This window comes from Protopterus annectens, chromosome 4.part0 (genome assembly GCF_019279795.1).
Source record: "Protopterus annectens isolate FY-2018-M chromosome 4.part0, PAN1.0, whole genome shotgun sequence".
NCBI lineage: Eukaryota > Metazoa > Chordata > Ceratodontiformes > Protopteridae > Protopterus > Protopterus annectens.
The window spans coordinates 378,297,117-378,315,110 of NC_056733.1; positions in this window are offsets into that span (position 1 = coordinate 378,297,117).

Sequence of the window (17,994 nt, forward strand, 5' to 3'; positions counted from 1 at the left end):
TGAAGCCTCAGTATCCTTGTAACTTCATAAATAGATTCATAGGTTGGTACTAGGCTATCGGCCCTAGGGCCTATGCAAGCCTAGCCATAACAATTCCCTGGATATTTCTTCCCACAATATTTACTTCTCTGGGCCCCTGTCTAGCAGGGTGACTAACATGATCCCCAGGGTGAATTTCCTATCTCCCTTCCAATCATCAAGGTTCCTTTTGAAGAGGGCCAATGAAGCGCTCTGCTTGACATATATGGGCAGTCTATTCCAGAGTATGGGGAGTCTCTGGGTCAGGAACCTATCCCTCCAGCATGTTTTATTCATTGTGATGACAAGGTTTAGAGGGTGTGGCTCTGAGGGATTGGGATTTCTTTAAGTGGAGCATGTCCAACAGCTCAGGGTTTGACATGGCCTTGTATGTTAAGCAGAGATCGCCTCTGAGTAGACAATATGCCACAGAGTATAGCTGGAGTTTTTTTAGATGGTCAGCATATGGCATCTGCTTTAGGCCTGTGATTCTTTTAGTGAGGTATTTCTGTGGCCTTTCCAGCTGTTGCAGATGTCTTGTGAGGTACATAAATACCAGTACTGCGGTTTTGCCCCCTCTGCACCTGATGATCATACTGCATAACACCTTGAATTCAGAGCAGCTGCCCCCTTTTCCTCACCCTAATTATAGATCTGTGTCATATGTCAAGCTATTCTTGATGCTTTCAAAGAAGCTTATCAGTGTAGGGGGTGGGAGATCATGTTCCAGATAGGTAACTAGATGCTGACTTTAAGAGAAAAGGATAAATCTGTGTAGGGCTACCTGAGAGAAAAAAGCGGATGCACACATTTAAATGACAATGCTGCTAAAGCATTATCCAACAGTTAAACGATGTTGGAGAGTAAAACAAAAGCAAAGCAAAGATAAGTGATTAAGAAAGCTTCCTAAAATATGTGTGGAGAAAAAAATATAAATTACATTGCAACCAAAGATTGTCCAAAATTCCTCTCAATCACCAGTTGTCTAAAAAGGCAGTGCTACACAGATTACAAAAACATTACAACAGTTCCACCTAGATGTTTCCTGAAGAAGCTGGTAGTTGGCTAGCAGAACCAATCTTTTCCTTTATCAACAGTCACCTGGCTAGTTCATTTTGGATTAAATGGACATTTCTTGCAATCTGCTGTTTCTGTGCTAGTTTTTCTGTGAAGTCTGAAGGTACAGGTGCAACACATTGCAACAGACTAGGCAAAAACAATGGAAAGACTTAAAGAACTTTCAAAATGTCTCTACCAGAACTTAAGCAACTCATCCCACTCTAGCAATGGTAAGGACATGATGCACGAAAGCCCTCCAAAGGAGCAGTAAAGATACACTGAGTCTGTACTTTGAGAGCTAACAAATGCGTAGGCATATCTAATTAGAAAAGCATCATTAGCAAAAGGACACCAACAGTCACTTTCCCACCATAGCTATACTAATCCCTCAAATAAGGACATTGGTTGATTTGTTAGGCTACCTATGGTATTATTCTTTTTGTTTGCCTGTGGTATTCCCTCCATGTTTCAAGAGTTCAAAGGTAATACTCAGTCCAGTCTTGCTCCCTTCTTAATTTAGATAGATCAGTATTATGTGTTAGTTAATGATGTCCCTTTGCATCTTAGAGCAGCACCAGTAACAGATTTCCATCTTTATTTTCACATCATTTTAGTGTGTGGCTGAATTACAAGATGGTGGTTTACTGCAGACACAGAATTTAGTAGAAGGATGGCACAAAAACTTTGCCTGGGATTCATAAAGCTTACGCCAGGTGCAGGCGTAGCGTAGGTGGTATAACGCCAAATATGGCCACCAAGCAATTCAGATACAATCCATTTCCACGTGCATTACCAGCATACACCAGATCTGTGCAGCTCTCGGCTCAGGTATGCTAAACACCCCATGCACAGTACTGCAGCATGAAAATGAAGGTACATAGTGGTTCATGAAGTGGCGTAGGCGTAGCGTAAGCCTACAGAAATGTAAACCAAAAAAAAAAAAACGGTTTACATTTTGCCAAACAGAACATCGGAGCCATGAAAGTGGACCAGACTCATGTATTACAAAGTTAACATATGCCAATGGCTAAATATACAGCCAATGGCATAGGAAAAGATGCACAACACATAAAAAAATAACATTTAATGTCATGGCCACAGTAACGCAAAGTACAACTGCAGGGCATGTGTGCGCAAATGGGAACACAAGGAAAATATATACAAATGTCATAAAATAGCAATGTAACACAAATCATGATTTCACCATAATATTCAATGGTATGCATGCTACAACACAACCAAGCTGCAAGGGTTGCTAAGGGCCTGTGACAGTGTTCGGCGCGGTAACTATGAATTAGTAGTCAATGCCATGCAAATGAGGCAAGTAATAATGAATTGCAAATGTCCCGCCGGCCTAAGGATGTACCATACACCGCAGCGCTACAACACTGAGAAGTGGTCTGGAGGAATACATGACATCAGCAGTGGGGTGTGCCACCACAGCTGTAAGTACATTGGAGCAATGCAAATCTGAGCTGCCCATTGCTAAGCAAAGCCACAAGACAGGGGCATGGATGTAGGTATAGCTTTGCTTAGCTGAGAGCACACATGGTGCCCGAAAGTGCATGTGTACGTGGATGAAAACATGCCTGAAACCCGGTAAGCGCACGCATGTGCCACGCACCACAGCTCAAAAAGGAAGTTTAGGGGAAGACAATAAGGACATTTCTCAGTAGGGTAATTGGAGTACAACTGAGCAATTAACACCTATTAACTCACAGTGGGCCATTGACGGCAGCTAACAAGGCTGTTAGCAGCAACCTGCAGAACAGGATAGGGGAGGTGTCAGATTGCAAAGAAAATAGAACTGTAACCGCAGAGCAAAGCAAACCTGCAGTAGATCGGCAATAGAACACATTTCGCAAGACAGTCCTGGTTTGGGAAAGTACAAAACAAGAAAGCAGGCTGCTGGATGCATGCCAGACAATGGGAGGGGAATCGTTAAGAAAAGTTAAGGCAAGGGCAAGAGGTAATCCATGGCAGCTAAATGTAATTCAACACCAAAGGCACCACAATAGCAGTACCTGTGGTAAAACACATAGGATACCATGCAGCTCCGAATGTACATACACACCCTATGACATCATCAGTGTTCAAGGCACAATAATATAAAGTGTGGAGGCACCTCACACACACTTGTGTATTCCCAAACACTGCACCATCGGTGTAAACAGACAGGGAACTTTTACAATGTACTTGTTGGGAGCTGCCATAGCTGTGATTCATCACCATGTGTAGGAGACTGAAGGTGTTGTGGAGGATGATGCTGACAACCACCTCAGGCCCTGGAGGAGGAGAAGAGTGTTCAGACCAAGGGTAACCTACCAGGGGCTAAATGATCTGGAGATAGTAGAGTGTTACAGGGTGGACAGGGACATCATACAACAAATAGTTGAGCTGTGCTGGCCACGCCTGAGATCCAGAAACAACAGAGGGGAACCCATCACAGTGGACATGAAGGTATGTGTAAGCTTGTGAATACTAGCCACAGGTACCTTTCAAAGGCCAACTGGAGATATCATGGAGATCTCACAGGCATCAGCATCCAGGGTACTCCACCAGTTCCTGGATGCCATGTTACCACATGCCAGTGAGCATATATACTTCCCCCGAACTCAGGAGGAGTTGGCCAGCAATATGCATCTCTTCCACCATGTGGCACACTACCCAGAGGTACTGGGTGCAATAGACTGCATGCACATACATATCAAGTCACCACCCAGTGAGCATGGTAGGTGCTACATAAACTGCAAGGGATACCACTCCATCAACTGCCAGGTCATGTGCAATGCCCAGGGCATTATCACGGATGTGTGTGTTGGCAGCCCTGGAAGCTACCATGACTCCCACATCTGGCATGCCTCACAGCTGTATCAGGTATTTGTCGGGGGGGACATCCCATATGGCCACCTTGTGGGGGATGCTGGCTATGCACTGGAGCCATGGATGATTACTCCCATCAGAAATGCACACACACCCATGCAAGAACGCCATAATGAGGCACACACACAAACCAAAATCATCATAGAGCGTATGTTTGGGATGCTGAAATCATGGTTCTGTTGCTTGGACATATCTGGAGGCACCTTGCAGTACTCTCTAGGCACGTGTGCCCACATCTTTATAGTATGTGCCATGCTGCATAATATGATCCTGCGGAAAAAGCTGCAGCAGAGACATAATGGTGAAGGCCCTCACAGCCCACCGCAATTGCCAAGGCCATCACAGCCACAGAGGGATTCAGACCATGAACACCCTGTGCCAGCCCCAATAGGCAGACGGAGGCATGCCCAATGTGCCTATGACTTGGCAAAGAGGGAACGTATAGCACATACACTGACAGTGTAGGCCTCTACGGACTGACACACTTCTCCACCTGCACACACAGTAAAACGGATGGCACACACACACCACCACCTGTAAATTGTAATGTATAGGTGGCCTACTGTGTGAATCCTACATAGGCAGCCCTCAACTATTGCACACACAACAGCTATTGGAACAAGGAAAGTCAGCACCTGAACAGTAAACAAAGCTAACAGCATATGTTGATACTGTATGTATAGGTTCCTAGGTACATCGGTAGGTACATGCCTGATTGTCAGAGGCCATTCATCAGCCTAGGCAAAATGTGTCTGCCATCACCACCCCATCGATTAACTAACTGCCCCTCTATGGAGCAGAGCCAATTGCGGGATCCATGTATGTAACCACTGTTCCCCACCTACTCTGCATGGATTCCCGGTGTGTTAATGAGGGCCTCCATATAATGTAATCAGGGATGTAGTGCCAAAGCATGGGGAGTACCCATGACAGGTATCTGCCACCCCAGCATTCTCCAGTTATGGTTGTGTCAAGGTGTAGCACATTACAGTGTGTGGCTCACTGTGACATAGATTCCCAATGCTGGAGCACATCCATTAAACATCACTTGGACATACCATTAATAGGTATCATCCATATGTAAACTAACTGAGTTACACATTTGATTGCAGTATGGAGGAACAGCCGTAGTACAGTCCACATACAAAACAACATAACACTTGTACAAATCCCAGATGACCAAGTGGTAAAGCCACTGACTGTGTCATGCATGTTCCCGGTTCCACGTCCTGCAAGGTCTGTTACGTAATCCTGATGGCACAATAACAGATGTTGGATGCAGGTCATTAGAGCATGTTTAAGCACATGTTAGTGGGTTTATGTGGCAGCAAGTGACGGTAAGCGTAGTTTAAACATGACTACACGGATATGCGCAAAACAGGTCTAAGCTTTGCTGAATTCCACGCAGATCACAGTCAAAGATGTCCAGAACAGGTGAAACCAGCATTATTCACCCTTGTACTAATAGTGCCTGCTCTGAGAGGTAAAACAACCACTGCCAGGAGTAGAACACGCAACCATGTACACAAGCACCTACCACTAAGCTACCCGAGATGTACCAACGGCAGGTGTGTATTGTGACAGGTTAAAACACAAAAGGGTGGAGTTCAGAAAGCAGTATACACTGCCATGTACCCAACGAAAGATGTGTTCACTCTCTCTCTCTCTCCCTGTCTATATATATATATATATATATATATATATATATATATATATATATATATATATATATAATAGGGATAGAAAGAGTGATAGAGAGATGTATGTCAATATATACGGATATACATATATCTGCAAATATATAGACAGGTTAACAACATGTACACAACCATGGAGGTGCAAATAAATAGGATACTGCCAACTACCAAATGCTCTCTCTCTCTATATATATATATATATATATATATAATATGTATATATATATATATATATATATATATATATATATATATATAATATGTATATATATATATATATATATATATATATATATATATATAATAGGGATAGAAAGGGTGATAGAGAGATGTATGTCGATATATACGGAAATACATACATCTGCGAATATATAGACAGGTAAACGACTTGTACACAACCATGGAGGTACAAATAAATAGGATACTGCCAACTACCGAATGCTTTACATACCGACACGCGTAATCACGAGGCTTAAAGACCAAAAGACCACAGTAACGGAACACTATAACCGCGAGTAATATTATCACGATGTTAAGGGACATCTAGTTATTGCTGCTGGTGCTGCGGTCCAGGTAGGTACTGTGTTTAAGTGTGGTTCCGATTGCTGTAGTGTGTGTAAGTGCATTTTGAGAGTGCAGTGTGTGTCCATGGGACTGTAATGTGTGTGTGTGTGTGTGTGTGTGTGTGTGTGTGTGTGTGTGTGTGTGTGTGTGTGTGTGTGTGTTTGCATCATGTGTCTGTTTGTGCTAACTCGGAGGAAGATTATTACAGTAGTTGTGGTCATAGCTGGCCTTAGGCATACGGTTACCACCTGTCCCACTTTGAGAGGGACAGTACCTCTTTGGGCAGTTGTGTCCTGACAAAAAATATTAGAAAGGACAAATGTACCGAGATTGTAGGACATAATTATGTCCCATATATTATGTAATAGTTGCATTAAATAGTTATTCCTGTTGTCGTGTAATTGGCCAATGGAGTAGCTGCATAGCTGATGTGCATGTAAATACGTAAATGTTACAAGAAACATAATAAGCAACTAAAGTGCTAAAAGAATAAGGTTTTATTTAGGACAAAAGTAAGTTCTATCCTTTGTACTGACAGTGGGTATGTGTCGGCCTCTAAACCCCGATGTGTGTCCTGCAAATGTCCCACTATGGCCATTTGAAAAGGTGGCAACCCAAGCCAAAGAGGTTCAGTCACCAACACAATTGCAATGAGTGCAAATATCTGTGACAGAAATACACGAGACAGATTTCATGTAGCAACATTTCATTACATATCAATGTATTTCGGAGGGATTGACGGATCAACATCACCTGCATGCTATATAGGAACCAATTAACAATGGCTTAATGAATAAGCCTGCAATAACCATTGTATTAGTCTACTAAATGACAGGTCTTCAATTAGGGAAGGAGCCCCCACACACATATGGAATATGTATAAATGCAGTCCCCACAATCCTTTATCTGCTATGTACACCTACCTACATCTCCCCCACACCCGAAACAATTTCAATACAGACTGTAATAACATCACAAACATCCACTCACTCAATGACATCTGCAGAAGTGTTAACATACCTTGTGAGAGACACACTTGTAATGGCGCCATGTGAAATCGTTGCTGTTGTACAATGGAACAGACGCCGATGTTACAGGTTTTGTTTGCAATAGTCTCGTATCAGACGGTTGAGATAACAGCTACACTCACATGTAGAACTACATACTCTAGCCATCACACACTATCCATGGGGGATATGAATTCAAAATATCTGTGTCTCTCCATATAGCAATTGCAATTAATCACAATAAAACACATCCAGACCGTCTCTCTCAAAGGTAGGGCAAAAGGACAATGCCCAAGTGGAGTATTCAATTATACTCCACTGTTGCCGTGTAATTGGCCAATGGAGTAGCTGCACAGCTGATGTGCATGTAATAAGTTACTCCGGAACACCAATTGCTGACAGGATACCACATGTTACAGGTATCTACATATAAAATGATGGCTTGCCATACATTCAAACCGTATGCTCATACCATAGAATGTTTAAACAGGAAAGGAGTAACACAGATATTATCGTAAACTCAGACCACTAAGAAGGTATGTAGAACACTCAGTATGTTAGTGTATGTAGTGCCTGTTCTGTATTAATGAAAGTGTATGCAATGCATACAGTAGGAAAAGGTATTATGTAGTGATGTCTTGTTGAGTATAGTAATGCTTGTAGAAATTGTGTGTACTGCTGTGGGCCACAAGGTAAACACCTCATACACCACAAGGGATGCTACATAAGGGCTTTAAACATAACAATTCCACTCCAGCCGCTGACAGTGGTAGGGTTTGTCCAACAAGTACGTGCCATAACAGGGGATAGTTTATGTTGATATACTGCAACAGTAGGCATATGTATGGGCGTATAACAAGAATAACATGCCTAATGTGGTCCTGCTGTGCAATTATGCTTTGCATTATGGGATATGGTTTCAAAAATGTGAAATGTACAGTATTGTAGGTAGATATGTCAAATATTTTACATAGCATTACTGTTATATTATGCAAACATAAGGTATGTCTATTGGAATGTACAATACACAATAACAGGATACATATGGCTTGTAGTCACCAGACAGTGTAATAGCATGATAGCTAATTGAAATGGAAGAGCTACTCAATTATCCATGCACAAAGGACATGTAATAGCTTCATAGGTTCATAGTTAGGTACTATGCTGTCTGGCCAAGTCCATTTGTAAGCCCAAATACAGTGTTTTCACTGGCGGCACCTCCCTAGGTTAGTGTTCTGTCCCTGTGAACAGCAGAGCCATTTGTTTCCTGCACCTGTGTATAGTACAGTCACTGCAGTGATCCCTGGCGTACATGTCTGTTCCCCATCCACCCATCGTGGTATCTCATGAAGAGTGCTAGTGAGGATCCCTGCCTGATGTACATAGGAATCATGTTCCAAAGCATGGTGAGTGTCCGGTTCAGGAATGTATCCCTACAGCACGTACTACTCATCATTGCGTTTGGGTACATATCCCAGAGCATGTTGCTCTCAGCGGCTTTTGCTTATGTTTCTTATGTGGAGCATATCCATCAATATTGTTGTGGACATGGGCCTTGTATGTTCAGCAGAGGTCACCTCTGAGTATGCAGTATGCAAATGAGTACAGCTGGGGTTACTGTAGTTGTGCTGCATACGTCATCCTTCGGAAGTGAGTAATCCTGTTGGTGTGTTAATGTTGTGGTACTTAAAGCCATTGCTGTTCCGTAAGGTACACCCCAAATGGGGTGTTGTACCCTTGAATGGGTATTCATAATTCAGGAGTATAGAGGCACAATGGCAGCCTTTGTTCCAGCTACAAACCCATTACAGATTAGGGTGGCCATGTAGAAGGATATCCACGCCACCTTGGCAATATGGTTATCAAAGGAGTGGGTGCTATCTATGTGTGTACTAAGATCCCTTATAATGTCTTATGTATGTAGGGGACTACCACCTATGTGATAGTCAGTGGGTGATTGTTGTAATCCAAAGGGGATGTCTATGCACCTTGTGACATGCCGCTTGAGGCCATGTTACCGACACCAGGTATCTGTCACAGTGACATCCTTATGGAGGGTGTCTGCATTAGCTGGTGAATCAATCATGGTCCCTAGTTTGCAGTCATCTGGAAACCTATTCAGGGAAAGTCCTTCTGTGCTAGACTGTACCTCAGGGAAGCATATACCGAACATGAAGGGCCTTATGACCGAGGACTGGGGTACACCAATTGTAACTGATGTACAGTAGGAACTACAGTATGCTACCCTCACTGTGTGTTCTTGTCTATGAGCCACTTTGTATAACATTTCAAGACGTATGGGTCACTGTGCAGGTGGATGTGTATATTGACAATACCAGAATGGTGAACAGTGTTGAAAGCCAATGAGAGGACAAGGTAGGCTGTGAGGACCTCCTTACCATCATCTACTACCTTGGTAACTGTCTCAAAGGACTCTACCAGGTGTAGGAGCCATGGTCTGGCCCTAACAAATCTGACCTGGGTGGTAAGAAAGGTTTGGAGGCCACCAATATCTCTGTGAATGACTTCCATGATGATGTTCTCCATAGCCTTGCAGAAAAGTCTAGTCAGGTGTATAGGGCAATAGTTCCTCTGGTCCATTGTGGCGCCACCTTTGTGGAGGGTGATAACTGTTGCTGTGTGCCATTCAGGGTCCACAATGCCTGATACAAGGCTATTAGTGAATTTGGTGCCCAAGTGGGGAGCCATGTCATTCTGAGGTTTGTGTAAATCGCAGCCTGGGATGTTGGATGGTCACATGGAGTTTGTGTTCAAGGCTTTAGAGAGAGCAGGTTTGAACTGCGTAGTTGTGACCACAGAGACTCTGCATTGTTCCTGTATAGATTTGGGCCGTTTAAAGTGTGAGAGTGGTGTAAAGTTAGCATTGAACCTATCTGCCAGGATGTTGCCAATATCAGTCGGTTCTGTAATGTTTCTGCCTAACCGTTGTATGTCAGAGCAGATGTGGGTATTGCCATCGAGAGCAGTGACATACCTCTATAACGCTTAGTGGTAGTCCTTGGAATGTTTCGCAGTAATGTTTATTTAGCTAGCTTCGGATGATGTGATAAGGGATCCCAGATTCCTACTGAGGCTGACCAGGGAGCTACTGCACCCATGGGAGTGTATCCTACTTTGCAACAGTCTCCTCCTTCTGTCGTACATTATGTCCATGGCAGTGGACCCCCAGAGTGGCATCCATTATCTGGTGGGTACCGTCATGGCTCTGTTTGGGATAGCATGATCCACACAGTCGTGTAAGTGCTAATGAAGTGCAGTTGTGAATGTTTCAGTGTTCGTAACTATATTGTCCATCTGCATTGGTGGCATGATGTTTACTACTGCTGTAATACAAAGCCTGAAGTTGACTTTGTAGAAATATTGTACTGTGTTTTCCATGAAGGGTGTGGTGCCGGGATGTGGATAACAAGGGTGATTAGCATACGTTCAGAAATGACCAACGAGGGGAATAACCCCAGGTGTGGAACACCAGTCACACATGTTGGTAATGTCCAGGTCTAGGATATTGTTGGCCTTGGTGGTGGTGTGTATATTTTGATCCAGCTGATTGGAGGTTAGGAATCCTTGAAAGTGTTGGCCTAATGTGTCAGTACATGAGTAGGAATCACAGTTAAGTGTGGGGTAGTGTCAGTCTCACATTAGTAGTTCCTGTTTGAACCCTACTTTCCAGTACACCAAGAAATGAGGGCCGTTAACCGTGGGGTATGGTGTGGAATCTGTAGCAAGCTACAATTTGTACAGCAGTTCTGGCCACAGTTAGTTGCACTTGGATTACCTCTGATGCATTGTGCTAAGCAACCAGCATGGAGGTGTGTACATCCTTGTGAAATATGGACACACCTCCGCCGTGGGTGTTCCGGTCCTGGTTACATGACTGAAAGGTGTGGTCTGTGTAATAGCCTGTCAGTGCAGGGGTGCTCTCCAGAGCCTAGAAGCAGGTCACAGTCACTGCAGAGATATCGAAGTGGTCCATTGTAAGGAGTGCCTCGGCTGAGTGCGTTTGAGCTGAAGATGTCAAGCATTGAGTAACATTACCCTCAGGTTTTGCTTGCCTGTACCTGTTCTGGTGGTGAATATGTTATTTGAAATGTGTCTAAAACAGGCAGTATAGGAGCAGCAGGAGCCTTAGATGTTATCCATAATCCCAGGGCTGGCAAGTGTAGGCCATCTGTGCCAAAGCATTGTGGTTTGTCGACCATGTCATTCAAAGCAGACAGATACTGGATACCCTTGGAATGACACCAGAAGCATAGGCAACTATTGAAGTGAATAATTCTGTCGTTGTACTGTGTTATCAGTCTGGACTAATGCGGAATGCTTATCAAGGCTTGGGCGATACCTGTCTGGGCTACAAGATCGGAGAGCTATTGCATGTCCCTGTACATGTAGTCCAGGAAGTTACATCTCAGGGCATTCACACTAACGTGGAGAATGACAGTCATATTGTACCTGTTGAGTAGTGACCTGAGTGCATAGGTTATGTTGTGGATCCTGTTACCCGACAGCCAGATGAAAGTGGCTATCGCCTTGTGTAGCCTGCTGAGTGGGACATCAGTGTGACCGCCTAGAGAGTCACCTATGACTAGTGTGTTGGGTATGTTATAACACCCTATTGGCTGTAGTTGATGGGCACACATGAGTCTGTGGGCTATAAGTAATTGGTGTAGTGTTTGGTGATGGGGGCTGCCTCTGTTGCCTACACAGAGTAGTATGGAGAGGCTCCGCAAATGTTGTAGTCTTACTATGTGTGGCCTGTGGTGGTGGAGATCTAGTGAGACTATGTGATGAGTGGGGTGTGCTGCAAATGTTTAACATCCCCACATGATTGTCAGGTTAAGTCTGGGTTGGAGAGAGCATTACCTCCAGCATGGCTACATATGTGCATCTCCCACAGGCTGTAGTGTCGTATGTCAGGAGGTGAGCATTGACTGTGTACATGAGACAATTGCTATATTGCCTCATGTTGCCCATACTCATCATATAGACAGGCAATAACACTGGTAATTGACACTTGGACATGCCTTTATATTCAACCATTTCTCACAAGATATGTGAGTAAGTGTGTACAACAGCTGTTGTACTGTAAGCATGCTGGAAATGTAAGGACAAACAGTGTTTACCTGTAGGAAATGAGTAGGATTGAGTGTTAAAGTAATTAGTAGCTCATGAAGTGTTTACATGTTCTGAACAAGTGCCGAGCATGAATAAGCAATACAGATAGGGTGTTTCATAACATAAACTCACTGCCCCCCCAACAGGTACACAATCACATATCCATGAACACTATAGTGTCCCTGTAACCATAACTATGATGGTACAAGGTGCACTCGGGCTGCATGTGACCTGTTCAAATCCCTGGTCGTATAATACACATATGGCAAAACAGTTTGCTCTACACATACACTTCCATGTAAAACATAGGTTCATGTTCTGTGAAAACACTGAATGGATCACACCAATAGTTATCACAACCCACAAAGTGGAGATGCCACTCATAATGGGAGGCACTGCACTATTACCCTGCTGAGTATGGTCTGAAAGTCTATGAACCTTAATCAACGTAGATGTTGTTAGCAGTACAGATGTAGATGACAGTACAGATGAATTCACACTGCATAGCATACCTGTGACAGGTCATAGGACATCATCACCCATACTGTGTTCCACCTACACTCAGTATACTACATGTACCTTCGTATGTCACAGGAGTGTTCTACCAGTGTCCTGTTCAGAGAAGCAACACTACAAAAGGTGTCTGAGTGACATGTGCATATCACACCAGTGGCAGCTACAGTAAAACAGGGTTAATGTTTTGTACTCCCCCGTCATTGTAGCCCATACCATACAGACAAATGGGAGGCATCTGCATATGTGAGTATGTGAATGGCCATGACCTAGGAGCAATAGCTGACTCAGTTTTGTGGGCAACATACAGAATGGGCTTTGTGGGTGAGGTGCGTGACATATGTGCACAATCTGACAGCTGCTTATTGTATTGCCACCACTATGTTAATAACCCTGTACCCATTAACTACCACCTAGGCAGTGGTCAACATTATGGACACTGTGTGTAAGGGATGGTGCTGTGCAGTTTACCTCCCTGTGCTAGTGACATCACCAGGCTTATTAGGTAGTCATAAGAGGCAACCCAAGTCATGACAGGGTGCCATCTAGGAGCATGGAGATCATTGGATAGCCATACTCAGCACTCAAGTGATCAATATCGGATCACATATCACCTTTAAGGGGTATTGGCCATGCTTGGATGGGCGACACCAGCCTTCACAATCCTCATCTCCACTATGCAGCATGCTGCCTACCCTGCATAAAGACATGTGCAACACTGTGATGTTGGACATGCTACACATACATATCCTGATCTGAAAGACATACGTCATGGACAGCCACCTTCCTAGTACAAGGGTCGCCACATGCTGGATAGATCCCTGTGCCATACATGTTACATACTCCTGCCATACCATGCAACCCTGTCCAGCAAAGCTGCACATGTCATCTCTGTCATACATGGTGCGATGACCGCATGGTAGATGTATCATTAACTGTCTGGATCAGTAATGTGGCACTGATTCATCTGTCAGTGGGAACATGGCTTTCGGATACAGCTAGAAAACCTTACATCCTATGCCCATACATGGCCCAGGGCATACACACCACTACATGATCTTGGCCGTACATGCTATAGTTGATAACAATCTCTGCAAATACCATCCGGCCAGCCATTGTCCCATGTGTATCACATGTGCAACACAGGCTATACATGGCAGGATGTTGAACTGCTGTACAGTGCCGTGTAGATGTATATGGCAAAACACATGCATGTAAAGGTTTCCGTGCACATGTCTGCATTGTCACTGCCCATGTCTGTTAAGGCAGTGTATGTGATGATATGTGACATATACACAGCATCAAGGTCAACAGCATTAATCTGCACACATCCAGGCATGTGCTGATAGGTAAGAACACCAGTACAGGCAAACAGACATGCCCACATCAAGACAGCATTCACATGGAGTATGAGCAATGTAATGAGGTGACACACATATATGGTGATAATATCCAATCCCCATCGGGTGTTACATGTGTGTGAAACAAACATGTCAGTCATGTCAGTGTCATGACGATTTACAAAGACAACTGTTCATATGTACTAAATGTAATACACATGTATGTGCAGCTGTATCCCTGTGCATCTGTGAGATGCTGAGACCTGTCTCCATCATTACGTCTTCCAGATAATGCCTCGATCACTACTGCCGGCATATAGCCGCTTGGAGGATGATGCCCTCATACCATACCTCCAGGATAACTATGAGGTACTGTTCAGCCATGTGCCACAGCATGCCCAGCAGCGTGATGACCTGTGGCAGGAACTTCACAGGAGGGTTAATGATGTGGATGGCCATACCCGCACCTACCAGTAGGTGCGCAGACACTGCACGGACTTGATCTGACATGCGAAACAGCGTGCCAATGCAATCACCAGGGAACAAGGTAGAACAGGTGGTGGGCCACCAACCCAGCCCCCATTCACACCTACCGAGGAGCTACTGGCCAACCTGGGGACCACATCAGAACAGCATCCACAAACTTTAGCTGCCATCATGGAGGTGGGTGTCTCCCAACCACCGAGCCTGGAGTTGCCTGGTAAGTCACTACTGCACATATAAATATTATATCCCATTTAGTCGCATGTGTCACTGTACAATATGTAATGTAATATCATATGCAAGGTATGTTTACACACATGCCGCATACTATAGTATGCTACCCTGTGTATGCACACATGTGCATACTCCATAGTATATGCTATTGTACTGGCGAATGTGTTAACATGCACAGTGCACCCTATAGCTGTCATACAGTCATGGATAATAATCAAACTGCTGTGTCACCCCTATACAGGTACCTCTGGTGTGCCACAGAGACAGCAGGCTGTTGCAGGAGAGACAGTTATCAGTATCAGGCATGTGAATGCACAGATCTATTCACCATGTGGCCAGTTAACACATGTACACATAATGTATGGTCCAGTCACGATATACAGGTCGCATCTTTCATCAATCACACTGGCTACCCATGTGCAATATATACAAACCAAATGAAACACCAACATGAAACCACAGTAACTGTCATTGCTAGATGTGTGGACAGCTGTGCAGACAATGGTGGAGGTATTGTTCAATGTAAGAATATGTACTATACATCAGAACAACACATGTGGGGTACACAAAAAGTACTACACAGTGAGCTGGGATATGGGCAGCCCACATGATTCACCACTGTGGAATGTGCCCCTGCAATGAGTGCAGACATTGTGATGTGCCATCTCACATGTCCCAGACATGAAGTGGTCCGGCTGCAACATTGTCTCACTATCCCATAAAACATACTCCACATACCAAACATACAACCCTTTGTCTGCATAACCCTGTGGACACTGGAGTATCTGACATCTATGGGTGTATGTCATATGGGATAACACAGACGTGAGATAGACAGCCATCACACACATTTGGCCAACACATGTTCACACATGGCCATGGAGGATGGCCAGAGACATGTAGTAACACAGAGTAGATGTGATGTGTATGTGTGTACACCCTGTTGCACATTGTCTACACATGGTCCAACTATAACCTTTGTTGAATGGTTATATAGTAGATGTGGAACACTGGACATCCTAACAGCCTGTGCACAGCTTGTGGAGGTGTCACTTAATTCGACCACATAAGATGTGTTGAACATCATGACTGTGTCACAGCATGAAAGTAGTCACCTGTACAGCTTCCACATACATACACAGACACCACATCAGGCCAAAGATACCGTACATTTCCCTTGCTGCTGTTGGACATCATTGTCAGCCGTGCACCTCGTGTGTGTGGTACATAAATGTCATGTGAGACATGGTGTATTGACCAGTCTGCCATGTGTGGACATGGTTGCCAGGCAGCTAAGAAATGTTAGCAGTTGTAGATGGGTGTCATCCGTATGTCTTCCAGTGACCTGTCACACATGACACAGCATGGTTTAGTGTGTATACACTTCAGCGACGTAGGTCACAATCCACAGTATTTATGTATTGTGTACGCATGCAGTCATGGCTATGCACTGTATGTCTATCCCACACTGTATAGCAATAGAGATGCCTCATGATTCCATGCAATGGCACGGTGTCTGTACTTCACACTGTATAGCAATATAGACACCTCATACTACCCTTCAATGGTCATGCACATCTGCTAAAAGTGCATTCTATCTGTAGGGCATACAGACAACACTGCAATGTGAAACCATTACACCGCTGTACATGTGTCAGGACACCATTGTGTCAAACATGTATGCATGTCACTGCACACATCAGCAGATTACATGTCATACTACATGTTAATGTCAAGGACATATGCCTCACATCAGCCATGTGTACTGTTAACCTGTGCTGGTCCACATGGTGTATCACAGGGATGCATGCTTACTACCATGATTGTGTGAAATGCATGGCTTCTGCTATGACACATGCTTGCTGTTGTGTGCAACCCAGAGATGTATGCTAACTAACACTATTAATGTCTGAGCTGCATGCCGTCTGCTGTATCACATGCATGCTGCATGCCTTCTGTCATATCACATGCATGGTTGTCTGTGTGTGTCTGTGTGTCTGTGTGTGTTTCTGTGTGTGTGTCTGTCTCTATTGTAATGTAGAGTCTTTGTTTGCCTTCACAGGTGATGTAGGTGCGTTGCCCTCCTGCGGTCCATCTGATGTTAATGTCCCCACAGACTCTAGCAGTGATGAACATATGCTTGAGGTACAGGCAGAGTTGTCAGGGGCTGAATCTGTGCCATTGGTTGCCATCCCACCTATATCCCCCTCTTCCCCACACACAGTTCTTATGCCAACACATACCCCATCACCAGTGGCCATAGAGGAAGGACAGTTACCGTGTGTTAGCTTGGAACAGGAATGTATGGTGGCTACGGAAGGTGTGTCTTCACACCATGGTGTCAGTGAAATGACTGCAGATATGCCACACAGGCATGTGGCCAGTGCTGCTCGTAGGAGGACCTCTGGCCGACATGCACCTGCATGACAGAGTGCAGCAGCTGGTGTCACCAGACACATGTTTCAGACTGTAATGGCGACACAGGCATGTGCTGAACGGCAGAACAGAGAAGTGCAGAGGCTTCAGAGGGCTGCTATCTGTTCTTTAAACAAAAACATCCAGGCATTGGCAAATGCTCGACAGCAAATTGCTGATGTTTTGGACAGGCGATTGGGTGACATGGTTGGAAACCTTGACCATGGCATGGCAATCCGCGAGCGTGAGCTGTCTGTGCTGGAACATCTGGTAGGAGTGAGGCGTAGGCCACATGGATGTAGGCCAGCTACACCACCTGGAGCAGGTCTACGCAAACGAGCAACCTCACATGCCTGCTCCCATAGTGCCGGTAGCAGCAGCAGTGCAGCTGGTGCTGCGCTGTCCACACCAGGACACAGCAGGCCACGTGGACGTGGCCCTGGATGGTCCCAGTGGGGACACGGTTCCAGTGGGCATGTGTCATCGGACCGTACCCAATCAGAACCGCTGTCTGGTAGTGCCCCTGCAACCCCTGGTGGGCAAAGGTCACGTGGCTATGGCTGGACACAGTGAGCTGTAAATCCTGGTCTGCACAATCTGGAGCTGTCAATAATACCCCTGTGTAGGCTGGATACACGGCAGAACTGT